This window comes from Hordeum vulgare, chromosome 4H (assembly GCF_904849725.1).
Source record: "Hordeum vulgare subsp. vulgare chromosome 4H, MorexV3_pseudomolecules_assembly, whole genome shotgun sequence".
NCBI lineage: Eukaryota > Viridiplantae > Streptophyta > Magnoliopsida > Poales > Poaceae > Hordeum > Hordeum vulgare.
In genome coordinates this window covers 254,187,475-254,204,761 of record NC_058521.1, presented here as the reverse complement: position 1 = coordinate 254,204,761, position 17,287 = coordinate 254,187,475, and positions in this window count along the sequence as shown.

Sequence of the window (17,287 nt, the reverse complement as noted above, 5' to 3'; positions counted from 1 at the left end):
CTCTTTATTATATGGCTCACGAGCTCGAATACATCGGGGGTGACACAAAGCAAAACTCAAGACTAAAACACTAAGACTTTTATTCTACTAGAGAAAGAGAAAACAGAAAAGGAACAAACTAAAACAAAGGTAAAGGCAAAGGATGTGAGGGTGATACGATACCGGGGCAACTCCCCCAAGCTTGGCACAAGCCAAGGGGATTGCCCATACCCGTGCTTAGTTGTCTTCCTTTGGAGGTGATGGTGGTGGAGTTGTTTTGTCCTTTGATTCCAAGAGGGCCATCAATCTTTGATTTATACCTTGGAGATATGTGATATGTTTCTCCGGCAAAACAACTTCACGAGTGAGATAAGTATTGCGAGCACGAGTTGTTTCACAAAACCTTAAGAGTTCAATCAAGGATGGAGACAGTAGGTGGAGGTAGGGTTGGAGGAAATCCACTTCTTCAAATTCTTCCTTGTTGAACACGGATTGTGGTTTGTCCCACGCCTGATTCTTCTCCTTAGCTTTGCTCTTGGTTTCTTTAGGTAGCCTTTCCATGGCCTCCATGACCTCCATTCTTTTTAGATCAGCATTTACTTCTCCACAGACTTGAGGGAGATTGTTCTCCCCCACAGATTCCTCAGATGACATCTTGCTCTAAATCTAGGGCAGAAAATAGGCTCGAAATGAAAACACAAGAAATCTGCATGATACAAGGGTCAGACCTTTGAGGAGAATATACAATGATTTTTTTCGATCAGAAGGAGTACTCTGCACAAAAACGGAGTCCGGGAGGCACATGAGGTGGCCACAAGCCCCTAGGAGCGGCCAGGGGGTGGGCCCGCGCCTGGCAGGCGTGTCGCCTCCGCGTGCACTTTCGGGACTACTTCCATTTTTTCTATTTTTCTAAATATTCCAAAATGGAGAAAAAATCCCACTGGAAAAGTTTTGGAGTCTGTTTACTTACCGAAACACTTACCTCTTCGTTTTCAGAGTCTGAAACAGGCTGATAAATATCCCTTAGGTATCCCTCCGGAGTTATGGTATTGATAATGTTTCTTTCAACATTTATGGGAGTACCTGAGCTATAATTCTTGATTCTCTGCCCATTGACCACTCTCGAACAATTACCTTCCATGTGGTTGATCTTGATAGCACCGGAACGATATACTTCCTCAACAATATAGGGACCTTCCCATTTAGAGAGAAGCTTGCCTGCAAAAAATCTTAAACGAGAATTATATAGCAAGACATAATCACCTACATTGAACTCACGATTTGGTATCCTTTTATCATGAAACCTCTTAACCTTTTCTTTGAACAACTTGGCATTCTCATATGCCTGAGTTCTCCATTCATCAAGCGAGCTAATGTCAAATAACCTCTTATCATTAGCAAGTTTGAAATCAAATTTGAGCTCTTTGATTACCCAATAAGCTTTATGCTCTAGCTCAAGAGGTAAATGACAAGCTTTACCATACACCATTTTGTACGAGACATGCACATGGGAATCTTATAGGCAGTTCTATAAGCCCACAGTGCATCATCAACCTTCTTAGACCAATTCTTTCTAGACCTGTTGACAGTCTTTTGCAGAATTAGTTTAATCTCTCTATTGCTTAGCTCTACTTGACCACTGGACTGAGGGTGATAGGGAGACGCAGTTCTATGATTGACATCGTACTTAGCAAGTGTTTTACGGAAAGCACCATGAATGAAGTGTGAACCACTGTCGGTCATTAGATATCTAGGGACTCCAGATCTAGGGAAAATAACTTCTTTAAGCATCCTGATAGATGTGTTGTGATCAGCACTACTAGTGGGGATAGCTTCTACCCACTTAGTGACGTAATCAACAGCAACTAGGATATAAGTATACCCGCTGGATTTTGGAAAAGGTCCCATATAATCAAAGCCCCAAACATCAAATGGTTCAATGACAAGTGAATAGTTCATAGGCATTTCCTGACGTTTACCGATATTACCAATTCTTTGACATTTGTCACAAGACAAGACAAACTTACGGGCATCCTTGAAGAGAGTGGGCCAATAGAAACCTGATTGCAATACCTTGTGTGCAGTTCTATCTCCCGCATGGTGTCCTCCATAGGCCTCGGAGTGACACTTCTGTAAGATCTGTCCCTGTTCATGTTCAGGTACACAACGTCTAATAACACCATCTAATCCTTCCTTATAAAGGTGAGGATCATCCCAAAAGTAATGTCTCAAGTCAAAGAAGAATTTCTTCTTTTGCTGGTATGTGAAACTAGGTGGTATATATTTGACAACGATATAATTTGCATAATCAGCATACCAAGGTGCACTACATGAAGTATTGATGACATTCAATTGCTCATCCGGAAAGCTGTCATCAATAGGTTGTGGGTCATCAAGAACATTCTTCTACCTAGACAAGTTATCTGCTACTGGGTTATCAGCACCCTTCCTGTCGACAACTTGCAAATCAAATTCTTTTAGCAAGAGAACCCATCTCATAAGTCTAGGTTTAGCGTCCTTCTTCTCCATGAGGTATTTAATAACAGCGTGATCAGTGTGAATAGTGACATTGGAATCAACTATGTAAGACCTGGACTTTTCACATGCAAATACGACTGCTAAAATTCCTTCTCCATAGTAGCATAGTTTCTTTGGGCACTGTCTAGAGTTTTACTAGCATAGTGAATAACATTCAACTTCTTATCAACTCTTTGCCCTAGGATAACACCAACAACATAATCACTAGCATCACACATGATTTCAAAAGGTAAGTTCCAATCAGGTGGTTCAACAATAGGTGCAGTTATCAAAGCCTTCTTAAGTATTTCGAAGGCTTCCTCACAATCATCGTCCAAGACAAAAGGAATATCCTTTTGCAAGAGATTGGTAAGAGGCCTAGAAATCTTAGAGAAGTCTTTAATGAACCTTCTATAGAAACCAACATGACCAAGGAAACTTCTTATACCTTTGATATCTGTGGGGTATGGCATTTTCTCGATTGCATCAACCTTAGCCTTATCAACTTCAATACCTCTTTCAGAAATTTTATGACCTAAGACGATGCCTTCATTAACCATGAAGTGGCACTTCTCCCAATTCAAGACAAGATTGGTATTTTTATATCTCTGCAAGACTCGATGAAGGTTGCTCACGCAATCATCAAAAGAAGACCCGTAAACAGAGAAGTCATCCATGAAAACCTCAACAATATTTTCACAAAAGTCAGAGAATATAGCCATCATACATCTTTGAAAGGTAGCAGGTGCATTGCAGAAGCCAAAAGGCATACGTCTGTAAGCAAAGGTACCGAAAGGGCAGGTGAACGTGGTTTTCTCCTGGTCAGATTGTGCAACAGGTATTTGGGAGAAACCAGAATAACCGTCTAGAAAGAAGAAGTGTGTATGTTTAGATAGTCTTTCTAGCATTTGGTCGATAAAAGGCAAAGGGTAATGATCTTTCCTAGTGGCTTTATTCAATTTCCAAAAATCGATCACCATCCTATAGCCAGTAATAATCCTCTGTGGGATCAATTCATCCTTATCGTTGGGGACAATGGTAATGCCTCCCATCTTAAGGACGCAATGCACTGGACTCACCCAATCACTATGAGAAACAGGATAGATAATACCTGCTTCCAGGAGCCTTACTATTTCTTTTCTTACTGCCTCTTTCATCTTACGATTTAATCTTCGTTGATGATCAGCAACTGGTTTGGAATCAGGATTAGTTTTAATCTTGTGATGGCATAGAGTGGGACTAATGCCCTTAAGATCATCAAGAGTATATCCAATAGCAGCACGGTGCTTCCTCAGAGTTTTTAATAACTTCTTTTCTTCATGCTCTGAGAGGCTGGCACTAATGATAACAAGATATATCTCTTTTTGATTAAGATAAGCATACTTAAGAGTATCAGGCAACTCTTTAAGCTCGAACACACGATCACCCTTTGGTGGGGGTAGATCCCCAAGCAGTTCAACAGGCAAGTTATTCTGAAGGATAGGATATTGTTCTAAGACAAGTCTATCTATCTCATCCCTTTCATCCATATGCATATCATTTTCATGCTCAAGCAAGTATTTCTCTGAAGGATCAGTAGGAGACACGACAATAGAAGCTAGGGCAATAGTTTCATCCTTACTAGGCAACTTTTTTTCATGAGGTTGTCTACGAAACTTGGAGAAATTGAACTCATGTGACACACCTTCAAAGCCAACAGTGACATTTTGCTTCTCATAGTAAATATGAGCATTAACAGTATTGATAAAAGGTCTGCCAAATATGATGGGAAAAAGCTATCTTGGGTGGTAGTAAGAACGAAGAAATCAGCAGGATACTTCGTTTTACATCACAAGACTTCAACATCCCAAACAATTTCCATAGGGCAGATAGTATCTCTATTGGCAAGCTGAATAGTGACATCAATAGGCTCTATCTCAACACGTGCAATCTCGTCTTTGATTTCATCATATAAGGATTGAGGTATTGCACTAACACTAGCACCCACATCACATAAACCATGATAACAATGATCTCCTATCTTAACAGAAACAACAGGCGTGCTAACAACAGGCCTATGTTTGTCTCTAGCGTGTGGTTAGCAATTCTAGCAGCATGTTCAGAGAAGTGAATATTATGGCCATCAACATTGTCGGACAGGAGATCTTTGATAATAGCAATGCTAGGTTCAACTCTAATTTGGTTAGGGGGTATAGGTGTTCTAATGTAGCCTCTACGTATCATAGTTGAAGCTTTAGAATGATCCTTTATCCTAACACGGAAAGGTGGTTTCTCAATGTAAGCACTGGGAACAACAGGATCTTTATAGGCAATGACTCTCTCTTCAACTGGATTGGGTTTAACTACATTGACTTCTAAGGGAGGATGATATTTAAACCACTTCTCTTTGCGGAGATCAATATGAGCAGCAAATGATTCACACAATGAAGCTACTATCTCAGAGTCAAGTCCATACTTAGCGCTAAAATCACAAAAGGTATTTGTTTCAACAAAGGATATAATGCAATCAAACTTGAAATTCATACCTGACTCCTTACCTTCATCAAGCTCCCAATCTTCAGAGTTGTGTTTAATTCTCTACAATAAATTCCATCTAAAGTCAATATCTTTCTTCATAAAAGAACCGGTACAAGAAGTGTCAAGCATGGTGCGATCATCATGAGAAAGCCGAGCATAGAAGTTCTGAATGATAATTTATCTCGAGAGCTCATGGTTGGGGCATGAATATAACATTCATTTAAGCCTCCCCCAAGATTGAGCGATGCTTTCTCTGTCACGAGGCCAAAAAATATAAATATAATTCCGATCACGATGTACTTAATGCATAGGATAAAATTTTGATGAAATTCCAATTTCAACCGATTGTAGTTCCATGATCCAGTATCATCACATAGCCTATACCATGTCAACGCCTCATCCCTCAAAGATAAGGGAAAGACCTTCTTCTTGACCTCATCCTCGGGCAAACCTGCAAGCTTAAATAAACCACAAACTTCATCTACATAGATTATATGCAAGTCTGGATATGATATTCCATCTCCTGTAAAAGGATTAGCCAGCAGTTTCTCAAGCATACCCGAAGGAAATTCATAGCAAATATTTTCAGTAGGTGCAGCAACTTGAGGAGCACCTCCTTGTGCTTCCTTTCAAGGTGAAGATACCCCGAACAAGCCCCTCAAAGGATTAGTTTCCATAGTGACAAGTGACAATAAATTTCAGCACACTATATGAATGTTTCCTTACCAAGTTCCACTTACCAAAGGCGCTTCACCCCCCGGCAACGACGCCAAAAAAGAGTCTTGATGACCCACAAGTACATGGGATCTATCGTAGTCCTTTAGATAAGTAAGAGTGTCGAACCCAACGAGGAGCAGAAGGATCTGACAAGTGGTTTTCAGCAAGGTAATATTTGCAAGCACTGAAATTATCGGTAACAAGTAGTTGTGTGGTGAGATGATTCGTAGCGAGCAACAAGTAACAAAAGTAACAACGGTGCAGCAAAGTGCCCCAATCCCTTTTGTAGAAAGGGACAAGCCTGGACAAAGTCTTATAGGAGGAAAAACGCTCCCGAGGACACATGGGAATTTCAGTCAAGCTAGTTTTCATCATGTTCATATGATTCGCGTTCGTTACTTTGATAGTTTGATATGTGGGTGGACCGGCGCTTGGGTACTGCCCTTACCTGGACAAGCATCCCACTTATGATTAACCCCTCTCGCAAGCATCCGCAACTACGAAAGAAGAATTAAGACAAAGTCTAAACATAGCATTAAACTAGTGGATCCAAATGAGCCCCTTACGAAGCAACGCATAAACTAGGGTTTAAGCTTCTGTCACTCTAGCAACCCATCATCTTCTTAGTACTTACCAATGCCTTCCTCTAGGCCCAAATAATGGTGAAGTGTTTTGTAGTCGACGTTCACATAAAACCACTAGAGGAAAAACAACATACAACACATCAAAATATCGAACGAATACCAAATTCACATGACTACGTATAGCATGACTTATCCCATGTCCTGAGGAACAAAAGTAACTACTCACAAAGCATAATCATATTTCATGAATAGAGAGGTAATGAATAGCATAAAACCAAGTAATCCAACTAGCATCAATGACAAAGAGTAATTAACACTGCTATAGAACTTACAAGTACCAATCGGAGTCGCGAGACGGAGATTGGTTACAAGTGATGAACTAAGGTTTGGAGATGAGATGGTGCTGATGAAGATGTTGATGGTGACGAGTCCCCTCCGATGAGAGGAGTGTTGGTGATGATGATGGCGACGATTTCCCCTTCCGGGAGGGAAGTTTCCCCGATAGGATCGTCCTGTCGGAGCTCTAGGTTGGTTCTGCTCAAGTTCCGCCTCGTGGAGGCGGAGAATCCTCCGAAAAGCTTCCTCCTGATTTTTTCTAGACCGAAACCCTTCTTGTAGCAGAAGGGGGGGAGCCAGAGGACCAGCTGGGAGCCCACAAGCCCACCAGGTGCGACCAGGGGGGATGGCCGCGCCTGGCAGGCTTGTGGCCCCCTGCTTGCGCTCCTCCAGTACTTCTTCTGCCCGGTATTTTTTATAAATCCCAGAAAAATTCACGTTGATTTTTACGGCTTTTGGAGTTGCGCAGAATAGGCATCTCAAACTTGCTCCTTTTTAGGCCAGAACTCTAGCTGCCGGTATTCTCCCTCTTCATGTAAACATTGCAAAATAAGAGAGAAAAGGCATCAGTATTGTTATGTGAAGTGAAATAACAGCCCAAAAAGCGATAAATATCAACATGAAAGCATGATCCAAAATGGACGTATCAGCGGCAAGGCTAAGAAGCAGAAGGAGAAGCCTCCCAGAGGCCGAGACGACCAATCTAAAAGTGATGATGACGAAGATGGTGAGGAATTTGGTAGGCAGGAGTTCGAGAAGACAACACATGCTATGTGGGTTGACGGAGCACATCTTTGCAGTCCTCACACAAGCGACTCAAGCAATGGGTTCGTGAAGTCCATGCGGTAGAGCCGGCAATAAAAGCAAGGAAACCACTCAAGTGGTCCAACACTCCCATCATCTTTGAAGCGCACGACCACCCTTATCGCATCATCCTAGTCGGGTGTGTGTCGTTGTTGGTTTCGACAACGGTCTACAACCTCAGGGTCACGAAGATGTTGGTTGATAGTGGGGCTGACCTGAACTTGATATTGACTAATGTGATCAAGCGGATGCAAATTCCTGATTCAGATCTTAAACCCACAGGCTCCTTCCAAGGAGTGGCGGAGGGAGATTCTAGCCGAAGGGCAAGATAACCCTTCCGGTCATATTTGGTAGAGATCTCAATTTGAGGAGAGAGGGGGTCACCTTTGACGTTGCCAAGATGTCGCTTCCGTACAATGGAATCCTCGCCCTTCCCGCACTGGCTAAGTTCATGGCGGCATCCCACCACACCTACAACACACTCAAGATGCGAGGGCCGATGAGCATATTCACTATTCATGGAGACAAGAAAGACGCAGTCCTTTGCGTCTACAAGATCTATCGAGAGACAGTCGTACTGTCCGTCGATAAGGCATCCGCTCCTTCCAAAAGCAAGCCGAAGACCTCCGGCAAGTCTGACGACTAATCTGAGAAGCACGTCGCTGAGCGGAGCATGCCCATTGATGACTCTCTCGAGAATTTCGCCACCAGGGGCGAGAGAAACAGAGTGACCATCCCAAAGAACAAGCAAGTGGCTGCGCGGAAGGACGACGAGGGAGGTACTTTCACTATAAGTGCCACCCTCAAGAACAAATACGAAAGCACACTCATCTCTTTTGTGCGAGCGAATGTCGACGTGTTTGCATGGCAACCATCTGACACCCCTGGTGTTCCCACGGAGATAATTGAGAACCACCTTACTGTGTGTCCTCAAGCATGCCCTGTCAAGCAGAAGACCTGGAAACAAGCTCTAGAGCAGCAAGAATTTATTTCCAATGAAATCAAGAAGATGGAAACGAAAGGGCTAGTCAGGGGTGTATGATGTCAACGCACTCTTCTATTCTTGTAGACTATGTTGGGCCTCCAAGCGCAGAGATGTATAGGACATCACCAATTTCCCTCAGGTGGATGACCTAAGGTTTATCGAACTCAGGGAAGTAGAGGTTGAAGACGGTCTCTCTCAAGCAACCATGCAATTAAGAAACGAGAAGTCTCTTGTGTCCCTAATACACCTAATACAATGGTAAATTGTATATGTGCACTAGTTCGGCGAAGAGATGGTAAAACTTGGGCGATAGTTGTGGCAAATCAAGGTAATATAAATCTGAAATAAAAATGGCAGCAAGGTAGAAAGTAACAAAAGTGAGCATAAATGGCGTAACAATGGTGAGAAACAAGACCGAGGCTTCATACTTTCACTAGTGGCAACTCCCAACAACATTAACATAGTCTAATCACATGATATTTTCACTAAAACATGCAATGGTGATGTACTCAGACGTCATTCCTTTGTAATCAAGAGAGGACAAAACGTATGTAGGGCTACAAAAGCACACCTCAGAGTTCGTAGTTCTCTCTATGGATTTCCCAATGTCACCGCGACCATCCAAAGAGAGTACCACAATCACCACAACATATCTCAAGGATAGTCAAAGACAAGCACCAAGAGACTCTCAATCTTCAATCAATTCAAGAAAGAGGAAATCACTCATGAAAATATTGTTCTAATCCATGTCGAATAGACCGCCTTCACCATGGTGTCTGGGAGTATACTAGATAGGATCAAGTAAGTACATCAATCTAATACATAGAAGAAGGGGAAACATCATGGGAACATCCTAGATTAACATAGCCAATGATCACAATCAAGTCACATCATGAGAGAGAGAATTAACCACATAGCTACTTTAGAAGACCTCAGCCCCGAGGAGGAACTACTCCCGCTTCATGGAAGGAGGAAGCAACGTCGATGGAGATGAATCTGGCGGAACTTACCCGTCCTGGCAGGGTGCCGGTACTGGGATTTTGGTCCCCCTAAACTTTTTGGCGATGGCGGTGGAGATCGGAATTGCTTCTGGAGAAAAGGGTTCCAGAATCAGTGTTTTCTCCACAGGGATAAAATAGGAGCGAAAGTAGGGCACCACACGAGGTGGGGCCTGCCCAAGCGGCCTTCTAGCACAGCTAGGGGGTAGGCCGTGCTAGGAGGTCGCCTAGACGACCCCTGCCCCCCCCTCTGTCCCATCTTCGTTGATCTGGAAGCTTCCCGTACGCTGATTTTTATATATTTTTCTCGGATTTTTGGGGCTTCGGAAAATTGAGTAAAAGCCCCTGCAAAAAAGACATCAGTAGACAGAAACTGGCACTGGGTGCACTGAGTTTGTAGGTTAGTCCAAATATGTGTAAAATGATATAAAAGTGTAGCAAAACATATAACAATGCCACCCAAAATATCATGGAACAAGCAGAAATTGTAGATACGTTTGGGATGTATCAACATCCCCAAGCTTAATTTCTGCTAGTCCTCGAGTAGACAAATGATAACACAATAATTTCTATGGTGACATGCTAACACACATATAAGAACTTCAAAGTAAAGCAAGTAAGATATGCAATTCAAGTCAAGACAATAACAAGCAAGAGTTTGTGTCTAGTATTGAGTTTAGCAAAGTAAGAACATAAAGGTGCAAGAGATCTCGCTGTCCGTGACTCGAATCTCTCCAAATGGTGTTTGCGTGCAAGAAGTGGGAGATGGGTTGAGATCATAAAATATTTTTTAATTGAGAACTCAATCTACTAAACCTCACACTTAGTCTCTGATACGTCTCAAACGTATCTATAATTTTTTATGGTTTCGCGCTGTTATCTTGTCATCTTTGGATGTTTTATGTACCTTTTTATATCTTTTTTGGGACTAACTTATTAATTCAGTGCCAAGTGCGTGTTCCTGTTTTTTCTGTGTTTTTGGGTCTTTTCAGATCTGATTTTGGAACGGAGTCCAAACGGAATAAAATCCCCGAAATGATTTTTTCCCGAACAGAAGAAGATCACGGGCCTTGTGGGCCAAGCCAGGAGGGCTCCAGGGATCCCACAAGCCCCCACTCCGCCACCAGGGGGGCGGCGGTGGCAGGGCTTGTGGCCTCCCTGGCACCCCCCTAACCTAGATCTTGCGCCTATATATATCCTAAAGATCAGAAAAAAATCAAGGGAGCCTCGAAAATACTTTTCCACCGCCGCAAGCTTCCATTTCCATGAGATCTCATCTAGAGACCCTTCCCGGCGCCCTGCCGGAGGGGACTTTCGAGTTGGAGGGCTTCTTCATCATCATCATCGCCCCTCCAATGACTCGGGAGTAGTTCACTTCAGACCTACGGGTCCGTAGTTAGTAGCTAGATGGCTTCTTCTCTCTCTTGGATCTTCAATACAAAGTTCTCCATGATCTTCATGGAGATCTATCCGATGTAATCTTGTTTGGCGGTGTGTTTGTCGAGATCCAATGAATTGTGGATTTGTGATCTGATTATCTACGATATATATTTGAGTCTTTGCTGATTCCTTATATGCATGATTTGATATCCTTGTAAGTCTTTCCGAGTCTTGGGTTTTGTTTGGCCAAATAGATCTTTGATTCTTGCAATGGGAGAAGTGCTTGGTTTTGGGTTCTTACCATGTGGTGACCTTTCCCAATGACAGTAGGGGCAACAAGGCACACATTGAGTGGTTGCCATCAAGGGTAACAAGGTGGGCTCTGTTGTTGATATGAGATTGTCCATCTGCATCATGTCATCTTGCTTAAGGCGTTACTCTGTTCTTTTGGACTTAATACACTAGATGTATGATGGATAGCGGTCAAGGTGTGGAGTAATAGTACTAGATGCAGAAAGTATCGGTCTACTTGTTTTGGACGTGATGCCTATAGATATAATCATTGCCATAGATATCGTCACGACTTTGCGCGGTTCTATCAATTGCTCGACAGTAATTTGTTCACCCACCGTATACTTGCTTTCATGAGAGAAGCCATTTTTAAACACTACGGCCCCGGGGTCTATTCACATCTATCGTTTACACCTCCGCTTTTACTTTGCTTAGTTACTTTGTTGCTTACAGTTCTCACTTTGCGAACAATCTATAAGGGATTGTCAACCCCTTCATAACGTTTGGAGCAGGTTCTTTGTGTTTGTGCAGGCACTTGTGATACTCCTTCACTGGATCGATACCTTGGTTCTCAAAACTGAGGGAGATACTTACCACCGCTGCGCTACATCACCCTTTCCGCTTCGAGGGAACACCAACGCAAGGCTCCAACGCCACGGGGAAATCCTTTGCATATTTGCCTAGGAAGTCCCTAAAGGCGTAGCCGTAGCAGAAGGATTTGTGGTGCCGTAGCAGAAGAACAGTCTCCGTCAGCACGTGTTCCTGGCGCCGTTGGAAGGTCTTTTGTTGCAGTAGCAGAAGTATTTCTGGCGCCGTTGCTGGGGAGGAGAGATCAAGATCTATCCAAGTAGGTCTCAAAAACTCATCTCCTGCATTTACCTTTTTGCCAGTTGCCTCTCGTTTTCCTCTCCCCCACTTCACATTTGCCGTTTTCATTTCCTTTTCTTGTTTGCCTTTTTCGTTGGCCCTTTTCTCTCGCTTGCTTTCTGTTCGCTCGTGTGCCATGTGCCTTCATTATGCTTGCTTCTTCGCTTGCTTAAAATCTATTGATATGGATCCTCATCCACTAGCCAATCTCTTTAAGAGACCCACTTATGTGGAACGAATTGCTAGTGAGTTGAGGGCACTTGACTATCTTTATGGAGTTTTGCTTGAGATGCGTGAATCTGAAAATCGTGATGAAGAAACTTATGAAGTGATTCACGAGAGATCCTTGGATGAAAAGCATGATTGCAATGGTTTCACTACAAATTCTATTAGTGACAATCATGCTAAAAATATGCAAAACCCTAAGCTTGGGGATGCTAGTTTTGCTATGACCACTACTTATTGCAATAATCATGATTGGGGTGATGATCTTTCTTATGATCTTGTAAATTTGTTTAAGCCTCATAATGAATATGATGTTTGCAATAAGACTGAAAGTGGGATTGGAGAAGTCATGACTTTATTTGATGATAATCCCACTATTTTTGAAGAGCGTCAACTTTGCATACATGTGGATCATGAAAAAATATCCTATGGGATAGCTATATTGTTGAATTTGAATATGATCCCACATGTAATTGCTATGAGAGAGGAAAATATTTTGGTAGAAACTTTCATGTTACCAAATCACCTCTCGTGATGTTGATATTGCTCTTGTCTCTTTCTTCTTCCTTGCATATGGCAACTATTGGTTGTCTTGACAATCTGTTTTCCTATAAAATGCCTATGCATAGGAAGTATGTTAGACTTAGATGTGATTTTCACATAATTTATGATGCTCTTGTTGTGCTTCAACTCTTGTCTTTTGTGTGAGCATCATTGATGCCTAGCTAAGGGCGTTAAACAAAAGCGCTTGTTGGGAGGCAACCCAACGAATCTATCCTTTTTATTTATGTTTTGTGTTTTCCACACTTTCATAATTCTGTTATGATTGTGTTTTTTGTGTTTCATTTTGCGTTTGTGCCAAGCAAAACCGTTATGATTAGTCTTGGGGATGATCGTTTGGTCATGCTGGAAAAGACAGGAACTTTCTGATCACGGAAATAATTTTCATTTTGTTTCTGTAAGAGTTTTTGCGTTTATTCCTTTCTCTGCTGATTGCTACGCAAATTCTTCACACATAAGTAGTTTTTCAGAATTTTTGAAGTACCAGAGGTATACGAAATATACAGATTGCTACAGACTGGTCTGCTGTTCACAGATTCTGTTTTTGTTGTGTTGGTTGCTTATTTTGATGAAACTATGGATAGTATCGGGGGGTATTAGCCATGTAAGATTGAAAATATAGTAACCCAACATCAACACAAGTAGAATTTAAGTTTGCTACCGTACCTAAGGAAGTGGTGGTTTGCTTTCTCATACTAATGTTATTACGAGTTTCTGTTTAAGTTTCGTGTTGTGAAGTTTTCAAGTTTTGGGTGAAGTTCTTATGGAAAAAGAGCTAAAGAGTGGAAAGAGCTCAAGCTTGGGGTTGCCCAAGGCACCCCAAGAGATTCAAGGATGCCGTAAAAGCCTAAGCTGGGGGATGCCCCGGGAAGGCATCCCCTCTCTCATCTTCAATCCATCGGTAACGTTACTTGGGGCTATATTTTTGTTGACCACATGTTATGTGTTTTTGCTTGGAGCGTCTTGTATCGTAGGAGTCTTTTATTTTGATTGTGTCACAATCATCCTTGCTCCACACCTAGAGAGAGAGACATGCACACACCGTGATTTTGTCGAGCTTCACTTATATCTTTTGGTAGACAACTCAGCTGACATGTGCTTCACTTATATCTTTTGAGATAGATACTTTTGCTCTTTGTGCTTCACTTATATCTTTTAGAGCACAGCGGTGCGTGGCTTGGTAGTTGATCTATGCTTTGAAAGTAGTCTCAAAAGGGGTAGTTATCCAAAGGGATACGAAATCTTCCACCTTCATGTGCATTGAATAGTTAGAGAAGTTTGATTCATCTCAATTAGTTTTGAGTTGTGGTTGTGGTTATATTGAAGTTATGCTAGTAAGGTGTTGTGGATCTAGAAATACTTGTGTTGAAGTTAGTGATTCCCGTAGCATGCACGTATGGTGAACCGCTATGTGATGAAATCTGAGCATGATTAGTCTATTGATTATCATCCTTTGTGTGGTGATCGGGATCGCGCGATAGTTTATACCTACCAACCCTTCCCCTAGGAGTATGCGTTGAATGCTTTGTTTCGATTACTAATAAAATTTTTGCAACAAGTATATGAGTTCTTCATGACTAATATTGAGTCCATGGTTTAGATGCACTTTTACCTTCCACCATCACTATCTTCTTAGTGCCGTGCAACTTTCGCTGTTGCACAAAACCCACCATTAGCCTCCCTCAAAACAGCCACCATACCTACCTACTATGGATTTTTCAAAGTCATTCCGAGATATATTGCCATGCAACTACCACCATGACATGTGCCACCACGTCTACATTGCCATTGCATGATCGTAAGATAGCTAGCATGATGTTTCCATTAATGTCTATGCCATGCTAGATCATTGTCACGGTACACTACCGAAGGCATTCCATATATAGTCATAGTTGCTCTAAGTTTTGAGTTGAAAGAGTGATGATCATCATTAATGGAGCATTGTCCCATGTGAGGAAATAAAAGAGGCCAAAGAAGCCCACCAAAAAAAAAGAGGCCAAAGATCCCACCAAAAAAATGAGAGAAAAAGAGAGAAGGGACAATGTTACCACTTTTCCACACTTGTGCATATTAAGCACCATGATATTCATGATTGAAAGTCTCTCGTCATGTCACCACCATATAGATAGTGGGAAATCTTCATTATATAACTTGGCTTGTATATTCCAATGATAGGCTTCCTCAAAATTGCCTTAGGTCTTCGTGAGCAAGCAAGTTGGATGCACACCCACTAGTTTTCTTTAAGAGCTTTCACATACTCTTAGCTGTAGTGCATCATTTGTATGGCAATCCCTACTCATTCACATTGATATCTATTGATGAGCAGCTCCACACCTCATTGATATTCCTAGTTAATGTGACTATCTTCTCCTTTTTTGTCTTGCAACCTCCACCACACTCCGCACCATCTATAGTGCTATAACCATGGCTCACGCTCATGTATTGCGTGAGAGTTGAAAAGGTTTTAGAAAGTAAAGGTGTGAAACAATTACTTGGCCAATACCGGGGTTGTGCATGATTTAAATTCGTTGTGCAATGATGATAGAGCATAGCCACACTATATGCTTTTGTAGGGATAACTTTCTTTTGGCCTTGTTATTTTGAAAGTTCATGATTACCTTGCTAGTTTGCTTGAATTATTATTGTTTCCACGTCAATAGAAAACTATTGTTTTGAATCAAATGGATCTGAACATTCACGTCACATAAGAGAAGTTACAAAGGACATCTATGCTAGGTAGCATGAAAGCATCAAAAATTCATTCTTTATCACTTCCCTACTCGAGGACGAGCAGGAGTTAAGCTTGGGGATGCTTGATACGTCTCAAACGTATCTATAATTTTTGATGGTTTCACGCTGTTATCTTGTCATCTTTGGATGTTTTATGTACCTTTTATATCTTTTTTGGCACTAACTTATTAATTCAGTGCCAAGTGACAGTTCCTGTTTTTTCTGTATTTTTGGCTCTTTACAGGTCTGATTTTGGAACGGAGTCCAAACGGAATAAAATCCCCGAAATGATTTTTTCCTGAACGGAAGAAGATCAGGGGGCCTGTGGGCCAAGCCAGGAGGGCTCCAGGGATCCCACAAGCCCCCACTCCGCCACCAGGGGGAGGCGGCAGTGGCACGGCTTGTGGCCTCCCTGGCACCCCCCTTACCTAGATCTTGCGCCTATATATTCCCTAAAAATCAGAAAACAAATCGAGGGAGCCTCGAAAATACTTTTCCGCCGCCGCAAGCTTCCGTTTCAGCGAGATCTCATCTGGAGACCCTTCCCGTCGCCCTGCCGGAGGGGACTTTTGAGTTGGCGGGCTTCTTCATCATCATCATCGCTCCTCCAATGACTCGTGAGTAGTTCACTTCAGACCTACGGGTCCGTAGTTAGTAGCTAGATGGCTTCTTCTCACTTTTGGATCTTCAATACAAAGTTCTCCATGATCTTCATGGAGATCTATCCGATGTAATCTTCTTTGGCGGTGTGTTTGTCGAGATCCGATGAATTGTGGATTTGTGATCAGATTATCTATGATATATATTTGAGTCTTTGTTGATTTCTTATATGCATGATTTGATAACCTTGTAAGTCTCTCCGAGTCTTGGTTTTTGTTTGGCCAACTAGATCTATGATTCTTGCAATGGGAGAAGTGCTTGGTTTTGGGTTCTTACCATGTGGTGACCTTTCCCAGTGACAATAGGGGCAGCAATGCACACATTGAGTGGTTGCCATCAAGGGTAACAAGGTGGGCTCTGTCGTTGATACGATATTGTCATTCTACATCATGTCATCTTTCTTAAGGCGTTTCTTTGTTCTTTTGGACTTAATACACTAGGTGCATGCTGGATAGCGGTCGACGTGTGGAGTAATAGTAGTAGATGCAGAAAGTATCGGTCTACTTGTTTTGGACGTGATGCCTATAGATATAATCATTGCCATAGATATCGTCACAACTTTGTGCGGTTCTATCAATTGCTCGACAGTAATTTGTTCACCCACCGTCTACTTGCTTTCATGAGAGAAGCCACTAGTAAACACTACGGCCCATGGGTCTATTCACATCTATCGTTTACACCTCCGCTTTTTCTTTGCTTTGTTACTTTGTTGCTTTCAGTTCTCACTTTGCGAACAATCTATAATGGATTGGCAACCCCTTCATAGCGTTGGGAGCAGGTTCTTTGTGTTTGTGCAGGCACTTGTGATACTCCTTCACTGGATCGATACCTTGGTTCTCAAAACTGAGGGAAATACTTACCACCGCTGCGCTACATCACCCTTTCCGCTTCGAGGTAACACCAAGGCAAGGCTCCAAGGCCACGGGGAAATCCTTTGCATATTTGCCTAGGAAGTACCTAAAGGCGTAGCCGTAGCAGAAGGATTCCTAGTGCCGTTGCTGAGGAGAATCAAGACAAGAACAGTCTCCCATCAACACGTGTTTCTGGCGCCGTTGGAAGGTATTTTGTTGCAGTAGCAGTCTCCTTCGGAATCTTATTTTGACTCATCCCCGGACCACTTGTCAGGCATAAGTCAA